This window comes from Macrotis lagotis, chromosome 2, assembly GCF_037893015.1.
Source record: "Macrotis lagotis isolate mMagLag1 chromosome 2, bilby.v1.9.chrom.fasta, whole genome shotgun sequence".
NCBI lineage: Eukaryota > Metazoa > Chordata > Mammalia > Peramelemorphia > Peramelidae > Macrotis > Macrotis lagotis.
This window is the reverse complement of record NC_133659.1, coordinates 256,726,648-256,741,795: the sequence shown is the minus strand read 5'-3', so window position 1 is coordinate 256,741,795 and position 15,148 is coordinate 256,726,648. Positions and strand designations below refer to the sequence as shown.

At 37.5% G+C, this 15,148-nt stretch overlaps 1 pseudogene; it reads left to right on the top strand.

The window, feature by feature from the left end:
- The first annotated feature begins 877 nt into the window (after nucleotides 1–877).
- LOC141512192 (RNA binding protein fox-1 homolog 2-like) lies at nucleotides 878–7,259 on the top strand (annotated as a pseudogene).
- The last annotated feature ends 7,889 nt before the right edge of the window (nucleotides 7,260–15,148 follow it).

The window sequence follows — 15,148 nt, the reverse complement described above, 5'->3', positions numbered from 1 at the left end:
TCTTAGAAGGAGGTTGTGGAGGTTAGGGTAGATGACTGGATAAAATAACTTCCATATACTTCTGCTTTGCAACAATGCTTTTTTATTGTTATTCACTTTACTTCATTTTATTGTGTGTTCTGAAAGAAATGGTTACCTTTGGAAGACTGCTTGCCTTTAAAAGTTTATTTTCACAATTCTTTTTGGGGGGAGTGCAATAATGGGGTTAAATGACTTGCACAAAGTCACATAGCTAATAACTATTGGGTTTCTGAGGCCAGCATCAAACTCAGGCTCTCCTGACACCAGGGTCAGTGCTCTATCCACTATGTTACCTAGCTGCCCCTATTCTATTCCAGCTGAGGTCTACAGGGTGTGTGTGTGTGGGGGGGGGTCCATTGTTCATCCCAAAATTGAATGAAATTTTCTGGGGTTTTTTGACATAAAGAGATTATTCACAAGAATTCAAGGATACTTCTATCATGCATCTCTAAAGGGAATATATTTTTCTGTGATAATTACAGGGGTGTTTTAGTCATTGCTGGTAAGATTCTTGTCAGAGTCCTCAATAGACTTATACTTTGCCTGGAATATAATCACCTTCTGAAGCCACACTGGCTTCAGAAAGGGTGGAGGAATAGTCAATATGGTGTTTGCTGCCCAACTCCAGGAAAATTTCCAGGAGCAAGAACAGAGGTCTGTATACAATGTTTGTAGATCTGACCAAGGCCATTATGTCAAAAAATTTGGTTGCCTGGAAAAATTCATCAATATTGCATATCAGTTTTATGATGGCGTGCTTGCCCAGGTTCTGGATAGTGGATGATGCTCTCGAGATTTCCTGGTCACCAAAGGAGTGAAACAAGGATGTATCCTTGCTCCCATACTTTTTAGCATGATGGTTGAGGATGAACATGATATCAAGGTCAGTTACTGCACTGAAGGTAAATTCTTCAACTTGAAAAAGTTACAAACCAAGACCAAATTTGAGGGAGTGTTGGTACATGATCTTCTGTTGGCAGATGATTGTACACTCAAGGCAGCTTCTGAAGCTGAAATGCAACAAAGTATAGATCGATTCTCTGTTACTTGTGCTAATTTTGTTCTACCAACACCAAGAAAACACAAGTGCTCCATCACTCAGCACCACACCAACCACTGATTACAGTGAATGGAATTTTGAGTACTATGGATAAATTCACTTACCTTGACAGTGTGCTTTCCAAGGTACACATTTATAATAACCCACATTGCTAGAGCTAGCTCAGTATTTGGCAGGCTTCAAAAGAAAGTATGGGAGAGAAGAGGTATTAGATTACCAAACTGAAGGTCTACAGAGCCATTGTGCTGATCTCATTGCTGTATGGCTGTGAAAACTGGAGTCTACCAGTGCCATGTCAGGAAACTGAATTGCTTCCATTTAAATTATCTTAGTCCTTCATCTGTCAGAAGATCACCAGTCAGAAGAAGATGCCAGGCACTGAAGTCCTTTCTAGAGCTAAACTGCCTAGCATTCCAACATTACTACAGAAAGTACAAATACAATGGGCTGGGAAGATTGATAGAATGCCAGACAAGACTATTTTATGGAGAACTCATGCAGGACAAGCACTCACAAGTGGGTCAGAAACAGTGATACCGGGACACCCTAAAGGTCTCTCTTAAAAACTTTAGAATTGATTGTGCAACTTGTAAGACACTGGCTCAGGACCACCCAGCATGGTGTGCCCTCATCAGAGAGGGTGCTGTACTCTATGAGAAGGGAAGAATTGAAGCAGCTCAAAGGAAACATGACATATGTAAGTTTAGAGTAAACAGCTAGGTGTTCACATGGACTATTTGTGCTTGACTTGTGGTAGAGTATTCCGAGCTCGTATTGGTTTGATCAGCCACAGTCCACATGATAATTTATCTCAAATATAGTGATATCATTTTGTTCTTTGTCAATAACAAAGGACAAGAAACAATCAACCAACCCAGTTCATTTTAAAATATGGTCACTAAAAATCAGGATAATTAGGTTTCCCAAATGGATGATACAGATGGAATCACCAAGAATCATATTGAAATTTTCATAATTCTCGTATTTCAGATAATATTCCATTTCTTTTCTCTTAGGCTAAAACTTTAATTTGATATAGAAATATATTACAAATCTCCTTTTCAGTTCCTCTAGAGATATTAAGAAATGATCACTTTTCTCTGAAGCCTTTTTCAGACCCTTGGGAAATGCCCCAGAAAAGGTAGGTGACTGAGGAGAAAAAATCTTTCTCTAAGTGAATGGATTCAAAGATCTTCTCCTTTCCTTATTCTCTGATTAGACCGGGCAAGTGTCCTCTTCTACTCATTCTGTCTCCCATTTAATCTAGTTTCTGGACTGATAGAGATCTATGGGAGGGACCCCATAGATTCCTATAGAGGAATAGTCCAGAAAGAATGGAAAGGAAATTTGATTATTCCAATTCCATAAAGTTAATGCATATTATACTTTAAGATAACTCAAGAATCCTGTAAATATTATCTGAAATTTTTTGGAGAGTCATGTTAGAAGGGATGGAGAATTATGCCAGTTTGGACATACCTCTCTCCATGTTAAAAATGGCTTAGATAGAAATTAAATTAAATTATTTCAGACACATGAGTCTATATGTTAGAATATCGTATTAGTATCAATATTTGTTTTCTTTGATACTAACTACCATCATTTTCCAGCATAGTAGTAGTACAGGAAATAGAAGCATTTGTTAGTTGACTGCCCTCTGGTGAATAATGGGGATACTTTTTAGGCTTTGGCAAAGTTAATGTATATATACTGAATGCCCTCTGATGAAACCACTCAGCTAATGACTTGAGGGTAGTGCCATCTGGTGACCAATCATATGCTACACTCCTTGGAAAAGTAATAAGTGAAGACAACTTGTTTTCATCTAAGCTTGAGGAAAGCAGAAAAACAAACCAGATATAGACTATTGATGCTGCTGTAGCACTGGGACCTCTACCATAGGCTTATGGTAAAAACATAGCCTATATTCATATCTGTTTTTTTTTTGGCAAGGCAAATGAGATTAAGTGGCTTGCCCGAGGCCACACAGCTAGGTAATTATTAAGTGTCTGAGACCAGATTTGAACCCAAGTACTCCTGACTCCAGGGCTGGTGCTTTATCACTGCGCCACCTAGCCGCCCCCAAATCTGTTTTTGAAAAGGGGTGGAAAATGGGAGTTTAAAAAAAAATTCAAGAAGGGGTTTCATTTGGAAAACCTTGTAATCTATAAGAACTGAAAAATTATAGTTGCATGTTTTATAAAGCAATATGATAAAAATGCTTTTTCTAGAAATTTTTGAAGGGAAATAGTTTGGTTCAATGGAAAGAGCTAGGTTCTGGGCTCAGAGGCTCTAAATTCACACTTTCCTTTTCATGCTGACTATATGTAAGACCTTGGGCATGTCATGTAAACTCATTTACAAAATAAGAGGACTGTGCTAAATGATCTCTAAGATCCCCTTCAATTTTACCATCTACAATTCTATGGATACCTAAATTGAATTTGTTGAAGAAAAATATTAGTATTATACTCTTAGGCTAATATGCTATTGGACTAATACAGATATATATATATATATATATACATATATATATATATATGCAATTTTATTTTATTTTATTTTTTTAGATTTTTGCAAGGTAATGGGGTTAGTTGGCTTGCCCAAGGCCACACAGCTAGGTAATTATCAAATGTCTGAGTATAGGAATCTTAAATAAGGAAAAGATAATCTGTAAAAGAAATAGTTTGGGGAGTTAATGTTCTAAATCTCATGATTTCAATTATCATCTTTATGTAGATTACTCTTAGGTCTATATGTACAGCTCTACCTCCTTTCTTGACCTTTAGATGAGTCTAAATCTACCAATAGAATCTTGTACTGGATATCTCATAGATACCTTTAACTTTCCCAATATCTTCCCTTTTCTTAACTTTCCTATTATTGTTGAGTGTACCATTATTCTTTCAGTTTCCCAAACACACACCTGGAGTCATTATTGACTCCTCAATCTTTTTTACTCCCCATATCCAATCAATTGTCAAATTGTGGCATTTTTATCATCTTAACAACTCATATGTGCCCCTTTATTTCCTGTAATACCACCTTGGTGTAGGCCCTCATTACCTGGATTATTGAAACAGCCTCTTGGTTTATTTCCCTGCCTCAAAACTCTTCCCACTCACTGACAAATTAATATTGGTCAAGTCTAATCATGTCCCTCTGTCTCCTCCAATTTTCAATTAACTTTATGACTCCCTAGAATCAAATTTAAAATTCTCTATTGCGGCAGAGTCAAGATGGCAGTGTAAAGACAGAGATTCACTCGAGTTCTTCCCCAAACCACTTCAAATGCCTTTAAACAAATTCTATTATTAGAGTACATATTCTATATTAAATACCTTTAACAAAATTCTAGAGTGGCTGAACTCACAAAAAGACTGAATAAACCAATTTTTCCAATCCAAGACCACTTGGAAAATCCACAGGAAGTACCTCTTGCATTGCAATTAGAAAGGACCCTCAGTGCAACCCAGGCTGTACTGGAGCAAACCTGCTCCAACTATCTAGAAACAGACCATGGGATGCCTGGGTCAGTGGCAGCAGTGGCTATTTCTAGACCCCTCAGCCCAGAGATTGCCTGGGAGAATGTGGAAGGTCAGCAAGAAAACTCTGCCACACCAGAGGGAGAGTGGAACACAGTTCAGCACATTACAGAGGTCTCTTTGCTTTCCCTGAAACAGGACTCTCTTGATTTACCCATACTCGGATCAGGACTGCAGTTTGAGGCCTAGTCTCAGGAAAAGGAGTAGAAGTACAACAGAGTTTACTTGCCTTACCCAAGTGGGGTCTCACCTCACAGTTCCAGGACAGAGGGGAATGCTTGTGGACACTCACAATTTTATTAATTTAATATTAATTTATATACAAGGCAGATCAGCACAGTCATAGCCTCTCATAAGACCTTGGAGGAATTGAAAACTTTCAGGTTCCTGGAAATATCTCTGAAAACAAATGCAAAAATCCTTAATAGCTTGGGACAGTGTGTCCTCCACCCTGAAAGCAGAACCTCACCTTAACAAAGAACTAAAATTAAGTTATAGGCTGAGGAAATGAGCAAACAAAAGAAAAAAATCTGAACATAGACAACTTTGGTCATATAGAAGATCAAAATGCACACTCAGAAGAAGATAACAAAGTCAAAGCTTCTACATCCAATGGCTCCAAGAAAAATATGAAAATCTCAGGCCATGGTAGAATTCAGAAAAGATTTTGAAAATCAAGTAAAAGAGTTAGAGGAAAAATTGGGCTGAGAAATGAGAGTAATGGGGAAAAATCACGAAAACTTACTAAGCAGCTTCATGAAGAAGATATCAAAATATACTAAAGAAAATAACACCTTAAAAACTAGACTGGGTTGGGGGCAGCTAGGTGGTGCAGAGCACTGGCCCTGGAGTCTGGAGGACTTCAGTTCAAATCTGGCCTCAGACACTTAATAATTGCCTAGCTGTGTGATCTCGGGCAAGTCATTTAACCCCATTGCCTTAAATAAATAGAATTTTTTAAAAACCCAACTAGACTGGGTCAAATGGAAAAAAGTGGTTCAAAAGGCCAATGAGAAAAAGAATGCCTTACAAAGCCAAATGGAAAGAGAGATACAAAAGCTCACAGAAGAAAATAGTTGCTTAAAATATATAATGGGGCAAAAGGACTTCCTGAGAAATTGAGAAACAATAAAACAAAACCAAGAGAATGAAAAACTAGAAGAAAATGTGAAATATCCCATTGGAAAAACAACTGAGGTTGAAAACAGATCCAGAAGAGCTAATTTAGAAATTATTGAACTACCTGAAAACCATGACCAGAAAAAAATGCATAGAAGTCATTTTTTTCAAGAAATTATTTAGGTGAGTCGTGACAGTCACGCAGCTGGTGGCGAGGGTGCTGCCGGCCCCCCACCCCCACCCCTGCCGCCGTCAGGGCCACCGCCACTGGTGGGCCAGCCCCCCGATCCCAGCCCAGGCAAGCAACCACGCACCAACCAGGGGGCTGCGGCCAGAGCGGGAGGCGGCAGCTTGCAGAACAGAGTCACTGACCCCAGGTTATCATGGATTCCTGGCGAGGGACAGCCAAGGTAACCAGGAGCCAACAGCCACTCCTGACACCACGGTTCAGCCATTTACCACCCCATTTCCACCACCTCCACAGGATGGAATTCCCACAGAGTATGGGGTGCCACCCACTAGGACTACATTGGCCAGACCAGTGAGCATAACCTGACCCTTTATGGAGGTACACAGACACATGGAGAGCAGAGTACTAACACAGCCAGCACACAGAACTGAGCGCTGAAGCAGAAAGAAGGAGGGGCACAGACAGATGGACAACAGTCACAGACACAGAGTAATGAGAATACCAAAAGTAAATTGACCCCAAAACAGTTGCATGTCTCCAACATCCCCTTCTGATTCTGGGACCCTGATCTCTGGCAGATGTTTGGGCAGTTTGGCAAAATCCTTGATGTAGAAATAATCTTTAATGAACGTGGCTCCAAGGGATTCAGGTTAGTAACTTTCGATAATAGTGCTGATGCAGACAGGACCAGGGAGAAATTACACCGCACGGTGGTGAAGGGCCATAAAATCCAGCTGAATAATGCAACGGGCATGCGTAATGACCAATAAGAAGATGGTCATACCATATACAAATGGTTGGAAGCTGAGCCCTGTAGTTGGAGCCATCTATGGCCCAAAATTATATGCAGCAGCTTCCAGGTTTTCAAGCAGACGTCTCGCTAGGCAATGATGCAGCTGTGCCCCTGTCGGGAAGGGGTGGGGGGAATCAACACTTACATTCTGCTCATCATTCCCGGTTTCCCTTACCCCATTGCAGCCACCACAGCAGCCGCAATCAGAGATGCCCACCTAAGGGGCCGAGGGCGGACGGTGTACAGTGCAGTCAGAGTGGTACCTCCCACAGCCATCCCTGCCTACCCAGGTATGGTTTACCAGGATGGATTTTTATGGTGCTGATCTCTGTGGTGGATATGCAGCCTACAGATATGCACAACCTGCTACTGCGACAGAAGCCACGCCACTGCAGCCACTTACAGCTATGGGTTTATACAGCAGGGCTTATACAGCAGATCCTTACTATGCCCTTGCCCCTACCACTAGCTACGGAGTTGGTGCTGTGGCAAGTGGCTACAGCCTATTTGCCCCCTACTGAAGTGACGTGACCCCTGCAGGAGGGACTACCCCCCCCATGAGGCCTGGCTATTGCAATATTTACTCCTAGAGGAACTCTAATGCAAAATGAAGAGAAAAAACAAAAAAAACCCCAAAAACACACAAAAAAACCACAAAAAAAAGAAAATTTTTTTATACCTCACTATGTTCTTTGAATATGTATTTTCCTTTAAAAATATTATTTATTTTTTTTTAAATTTAAGGCAATAGGATAAAGTAACTTGCTCAAGGTCATGCAGCTAGGTAATTATTAAGTGTCTGAGGCTGGATTTGAACTCAGGTCCTCCTGACTCTAGGGCCAGTGCTCTAGCCGCTGCACCACCTAACTGTGCCTTTTTCAAGAAATTATTAAGGAAAACTGCCCAGATTCTCTGGAAGCAAAGGATAAAATAGAAATTGAAAAAATCCACTGATTACCTCCTGAAAGAGATCCCAAATTTCAGGACTCTCAAGTCAAGGAAAATATTGCAGAAGGAAACAATTCAAATATTGTGAAACCACAGTCAGTATAACATAAGACTTAGTATCTTCTACATTAAGGGACTGGAGGACTTGGAATATTGAAAAGAGCTTGGATTACAACCAAGAATCAACTACACAGTAAAACTGAATATCTTCTTTCAGGGGAAAAGATGGTCACTTTCAAACTTTGCTGATGAAACCACCAGAGATTAACAGAAAATTTGATCTCCAAATAAAAGACTCAAGTGAAGTATAAAAAAGACCCTGGTAAAAGAAGGCCAAGCTGCAGCACCCCAAAATCCTGGGAATACCTCATGCCCAAGGCCATCTGTTCTACTTCCAACTTCACTCTTTGCAGCCATTGTTCAGGGAAGCAACTCTTGTAGAGACATAACCAGATATGCCCTCATTCCCTCTAGCAGTCACAAGTACTATAGACCCAGAAAAGTTCTCACCATATGATTTATTAATAAAGACATTCAAGAAAAAAAATTTCAGCTTATCTGAACCTAAAGAATTCAAAGTTGACTTTATCTGTTCCCTCATGTTTTGAATTAAGAAAGTTTTATTGTATATTTATACATGTGTGTGTATGTATGTAGATATATTCATGAGCAAAATCCTTCCTTCCTTTTACCCTCCCTCCTTTCTTTCTTTCTTTCTTTCTTTCTTTCTTTCTTTTAGGTTTTTGCAAGGCAAACAGGGTTAAGTGGCTTGCCCAAGGCCACACAGCTAGGTAATTATTAAGTGCCTGAGACTGGATTTGAACCCAGGTACTCCTCACTCCAGGGCCGGTGCTTTATCCACTATGCCATCTAGCCACCCCTTCTTTCTTTCTTTCTTTCTTTCTTTCTTTCTTTCTTTCTTTCTTTCTTTCTTTCTTTCTTTCTTTCTTTCTTTCTTTCTTTCTTTCTTTCTTTCTTTCTTCCTCTCTTTCCTCCTTCCTTCCTTGCTTCCTTCCTTCCTTTCCTTTTCTTTTTCCCCCTTTCCAATTATATTATTCCCTTGGTTGTGTGTGTGTGTATGTATGTGTGTGTGTGTGTGTATACAACTTCCCTTGACTCAGAACCTTTACCACTGAGTTCTAATAAACTGATGGGATTCATCTGCTTCATTTATCCAATAACTGAGGTGGGGTTTGATGCAATTCTTGGGAATTCTCTCCTAGAGATGTCACAGGTTAGGACATAGGAGGCAATTTAAAAAACAATTCTAAATTGATTGATGGATTAATCTAATCCATTCTTTTCATATTATTGATATGGAAAATAAAATTACCAGGCATGAAAAAAAATAAAATTCTCTATTTGGCTTTTGAAGTTCTCTGTACTATGACCTCTTCCTTCAATTTTTCTTACAGCTTACTCCATATACTTTGATGATCTAAGGTTACTGGCCTACTGGAATAAGACATTCCATCTTCTAACACCAGGTATATTTACTGGCAGTCCTTCAGCTATTGAATATTCTCCCTCTTCATCTCCATCTCCTGGCTTTCTTTAAATCTCAGATAAAATCCCCAAATAATTTTATTAATTAAAGCAAGAAGGCTTTCCCAATGTTTATTAGTGCTAATACTATCCTTTCCTCTATTAGTTATCTTCAATTTATCTTATATATCTTTTTTGTACATAGTTCTTTGCCTGTTATCTCCCCCACTAGATTGTAAACTCCTTGAAAGCAGGAAGTTGTTTCTTTCTTTTCTTTTCTTCCTTCTTTCCCTCCCTCCTTTTTCTTTAATTTTAAAGTTCCTATGGTCTTTCCCTTTTTTCTTTCTTTTTATATTATTATTATTATTATCATTATTATCATTATTGCTAACCTTCCTTTTCACTAAAATCTTCCCCTTCCTCCTTAAAAACCTTATAGGAATAAGTATCATCAAACAAAAAAAATTCTTAGTGACCTTGTCTAATGATGTATGTCACTTCCCTCAAAAAAGTTCTGATTTCAAATATATGAATAAACAGAACAAAATTAAATTAATTAACTAGAGCAGCCTATGTAGGCCAATTCAAATTCTGGGCTACTGGGAAAAATAGAATGAACACTGATCAATGAGAAGCTTAGTTTTGTAAACTATCTAATGAAATTAAATGCAATACAACAGAGCAAAGGGGCACACCAAAAAGACACTGCAACCCTCAGTTGAAGCCACTAATATACTTTACTAAAAAGAAGAACTCCCTAATAAGACATTTGGTATGTAACAGTCCCCAATTAATTTATGTAAACAATACAAAACACTTTTCACAGAAATAAAAAGAAAGAAATAATGAGAGAACTATTCATTGTTAGTGTTTGAGCCTGCCATTATAATAAAAATGACGTTACTGCCTGAATTAATTTATAGATGTAGTGCTATGTTAATCAAAATTTTAAAAAATGCTTCTTTGAATTAGACAAAATCTTAACTGAATTCATTTGAAAGAATAAAATACCTAGTCTCTCAGGGGAAATAATGAGAAGCCCAAATGAAAAAACCTTAGCTTTAACGAACACCAGACAATATTAAAAAGCAGTATGGATGAATAGATGAATTTAAAAAAAACACCATTTCTTATTTAATGTTTATTATCTGTTAGTTTCACTGGTCTGGGATCAGTTAGATATGTGGAACTCCCACCCATCAGGACAGGATAGTCCAAGAGCATGAGGAATTATTCACTAATTAATAGAAAATAGAACTCATAAAAGAAAATCAAAGGAACAGAATAAATAAGAACCAAAAGCAATCAGAAACAATAGTTCAGTTTTTTATGTATCCAAGAATATAAATTATAGGGGAAAGGAGAGCCTATCTACAAAAAAGCAATGTTATGAATCAATCCAACTGTTTTTGACAGCAATTTGGAACAACCAAAAGTCACTAAATTGTGGATACTTGTAGACCCAGTGAGGCTGCGACTAGGAATATAACCCAGAGAGAGCAAGTGGGCAATGGCTAAATAAAATTTGTTTTATGAAGGTAATGGAATTTGATTGTGTTATAAAAAAGAATAAAAGAGCCAGATTCAGAGAAACCTAAGAAAAAATGTGTGAACTGATAGAGAATACAGTGAACAAGAGGCAATAGAATAATTTTTATAATGACTATAACAACTCTGATCATTACCAGGTTCTAACAGGACTTCAGAATATTGCTAATGAAGTTTGTTTCTTTCCTCTTGGCAGAAAGGACTAGAGATGTAAAATAAGACATTTTTAGACACAGTCAATGTATGAATTTGCTTTGTTAAATTATACCTATATATTTTTCTACTGAGGGAGGAGTTTGAAGAGAACTTGATGGTAGCGATAGTGATATTAGAAGGAAAAGGAGGGGAGGCCAGTTGTGCAGTGGTTAGAGCACCGGCCTTGGAGTCAGGAGTACCTGGGTTCAAATCCAACCTCAGACACTTAATAATTACCTAGCCATGTGGCCTTGGGCAAGCCACTCAACCCCATTGCCTTGAAAAATATAAAAAAATAATAATAATAATTAAGAAGGAAAAGGAGAAAATGATGGGGAAAAGGTGCCTTTTTTTAAGTACACAAAAAAGTAGAAACAGAAAAGGTGGGAAAAAATAAGCAAATCAATTAAATTTAATACTTTGAAGAAACTATATAACAGGAGTTAGTTGACAGTTTCATATGCAAGAATGCTATTTTTTGTATTTTTAAATATTCATGTTGGTTAATGTTTGACCAAGTTCATTTTTTAAAAAAGATAAACCTTTTAAATAGACAACTGCTAGGAAAATTGGGAAGAAGTTTGTCAGGAATTAGATTTAAACCTATATCTTAAAACATATACCATAATATATACACCACCACCCCCTTGACCAAAGAAGGCCACTTTCTCCAACCAAAAAAAATTACTTCTGTTCTTATTTAATCCTTTAGGCACCTAACCCCCAGAAAAGAAAAATCAAGCTTTTCTTTCATACTTTCTGGCTCAGCTATTTGCCTAGCTGGGAGAACTATGCTCTTTCATAAACAGTAGAATCCTCAACCCTTGGATAGTGGGATGAGAGAGGATGTAGACCTAATTGTGAGACCTGACATCTCCCAGGCAGAAGGTGGGAGAGCAGTCATAGCAGCAAACCTTTTAGGCTTAGCCTATCCTTTTTACTACTCTTCCTGGTACTGGCTAGCTTTCTTTGTTTCAAGTCTGGTCCAGAAAGGTAAAAGTTATTATTCTTTTTACATGATATTGCTATATCCCTTCTAGTTCTATAAGTTGCTTGGGTACTATAAGGCTAATATGAATGTTAAATAGTTCTTTTGAGTCCCTCAAAAATTGTTTCTACCATCTAAGATTAGTCCAATGAACCATGCTTTATTTTTCTGTATTTCTTCATGGGCTCTTGTAATTTTTTTGGTGTTCTATGGATTTTCTGGAAAGGATAAACTATCTACTAGATTTTCATGTTGTAGTTTAGATGGGAATTGAGAACCACAGATTTAAAACTGAAAGGGCCTTAGAAATCATTGAGCCCAACCCTCTCATTTGACAAATGAAAGTGACTTCTGTGGGCCATAGAGCTTGTAATCATCTGAGGCAAGAATTGAACACAGGTCTCCCTTCCTTTCAGTTCAATGCTCTATCCATTATATAATCCAATCTGCCTGTTATCCACTTGATATACGGTATATATATATCTAACCTTTATTTGTATTTCCCTAGAGTAAAACTCTAGAATGAGGACAAAGTTAAAAAGAGATAATGATCCCTTTGAATATGGTTCAAGGGTCAGTTCATTTGAGTATAATGCCTGATTTCTGACCTATATACTCAGTAAAGGAAACAGAAAAATAGAAGTTATCTAGGAACTAGATCTTTTCAGTCTTTCCTGAGCAAAAACAAGTTGCTCATTTGTTAAATCACTATTTTTACTCCTAAGGGTAAAGGAGAAAGGGAGAAACTTTTCCCTTTAACCCACATCCCTTACTAAATTCTGTTTTAGAAGCCCAACAGAGAGAAAACCTGAGAAGAAAAAAAAATCTAAGCTATTTCAGCAACTAAGCAGTAGAAATGCCCACTTTTATGAGCAATGTTCTTTAGGTGATTCTAGGCAACTTTTTTCCCCAACTAGCTAACAGACATTTCAAACAGGATGACCCAAATATATCTTAAAAAAATGTCTAAAAGAGAACTTGAAATTTACCAAACTTCCCTCTTTCTTTCAAAGGTGCTACCAATTCTTCCTGTCTTCCAGGTTCATAATCTCAAAGGTATCAATTCTGCATCCTCTCTCATCCCACATAGCCAATTAATTGTCGTCTTGTCAAGTTTACCTTTTCAATATGTCAAACACCAAATCCTTAATTCATGAAGCTATCAGTTTATTTCAAGGGCTCTTCACATTTCTCCTGGACTATTCCAAAGACTTTTTTTTTTAGGTTTTTGCAAGGCAAATAGGGTTAAGTGGCTTGCCCAAGGCCACACAGCTAGGTCATTATTAAGTGTCTGAGACTGATTTGAACCCAGGTACTCCTGACTCTAAGGCCGGTGCTTTATCCACTACGCCACCTAGCTGCCCCCAAAGACTTCTTAACTGTTCTTGCCTTTGCCTCATCTCTCTCCATTACAATCCAACCTCTAAACACCTATCAAAACTATTTTCCTTTCATGTGACTATGATTATATTACATACACCCCTACTCAGTACATTCCAGTGTCTCTTTCTTGTCTCTAGGATAAAATACAAACTCCTTTTTAAAAAAATTTTTGAAGTCCTTCAAATCTTATTCCAAACAATCTTTCCAACTTTATTGTATATTACTCATTAAATATTCCTGCATTGTACTGAAATTCTTTCTGTTCTACACATGACCCTCAATCTCCAATTTCTGTGTCTTTCCACTGGCCATCCTCAATGCTTCAAGCATCTCTTCTTCCTCATTGAATTCTTTTATTCTTCAAGACCATGCTCACACACTACAAAAGCCTCTTCTTAAAAGTTGATGACTTCTTGTCCCCCTACCCCAGCCTTCAAAATATGGAACTCTAAAATGGCATTGATTCTTGAGTTAGTAATCTTTTTTCCTTTTCTTCTTTAAATGAAAATATGAATTTTTGAAAAGATTTATGGGGCCAGGATTTAAATATACATAGTCAGTCATTGCTTCCTCCTTATCTTCTTCTCAATTTCATAAACACTTCTATGTTCAAATTTATCCATCATTTTCTCCATATGCAAGTGGAAATTCTTTTTGAGACTTAAACCAGCACCCATTTCACAGGTTCAAGAGAGAGAGAGGACCACTGTGTCTGCTGTACATTGGAAAACTCTTTAGGCCAGTGCTGATAAAAGAGAAAACTTGTCTGCTTCAAAAGACTATTCTTTTCTTTAGTTTTTCTATTTCAATCAAGAAGCAATTGCTCTGAAGTGTTAAGTTATTTTCCCTTCCCATATATGGTTATGAAGGATTTCCTTGACCACTATAAAAGGAAGTAATACAGTCCCTTTCCTATCTTTCTTGACAGTAGATATTATTAAAGGCATCTGCTTATACTGGCTGAGAGACACCTTACACTAATCAATTAGAAAAAGTAGCTCTGTCCCTCAATATCTTTAGGAGCTGCTCATCTATCTCTACACTGACTTTTCTGAGTTATTTAGAACTTAGATACCCTTCTGCATATTTTATCACTTCTGTCAGTGCCTAAGCTGAATCTCCCCATTCTCTCAGTAACATGAAGTTAAGAGCCTATCCATTGTTATTCAGTTCATAAGGAGGTGGGGGGTTAGGAGGGTTTGGTGGAAGTGAGGATCATGGGAATTGGAAGAAGTTTTGATTTAAGTGGGGGAAATTGACATATATATATATATGTATATATATATATACATATATATATATATGTATACACACACACACACACACACACACACTATCTAATTTGAAGATATTGAGGTATAGTGGAAAGAGGACCAGTTAGAATTCTATAAAGAAAGGAAGCCATTCTATCTCTCTTCGGTTTTCTCATCTTCCAAATGGAGATAATAAAAATGGTGAGCAAATTATTTTAAAAACCATGTGACATTATGGAAATGCCTTATCATCCCACTAGATATTTATTCATACATTTCCAGGTCAATGTACAACTCCTATCAGAATGGTGAAAAGAGAATCCAACATTAAGACTAAGTGATTCTCCCCATATACACCCAAATATTTGTGGTTCTTTTTGTAATAGAAAAGAATAATAATTAGTATTTTAGAGTACTTTAAGATTTACAAAGTACTTTACACAAATTATCTCATTTTATCCTCATAAGAACCATAGAAGATAGGTATTATTTTACAGGTAGACAGAGGTCAAATGATTTGCCCAGAGTCAAACAATCAATGAATGTCTGAGATTGGATTTGAACTTAGGTCTTCCTCATTCTAGGTCTAGTATTCTAACCATTATACCATCTATCTGCCT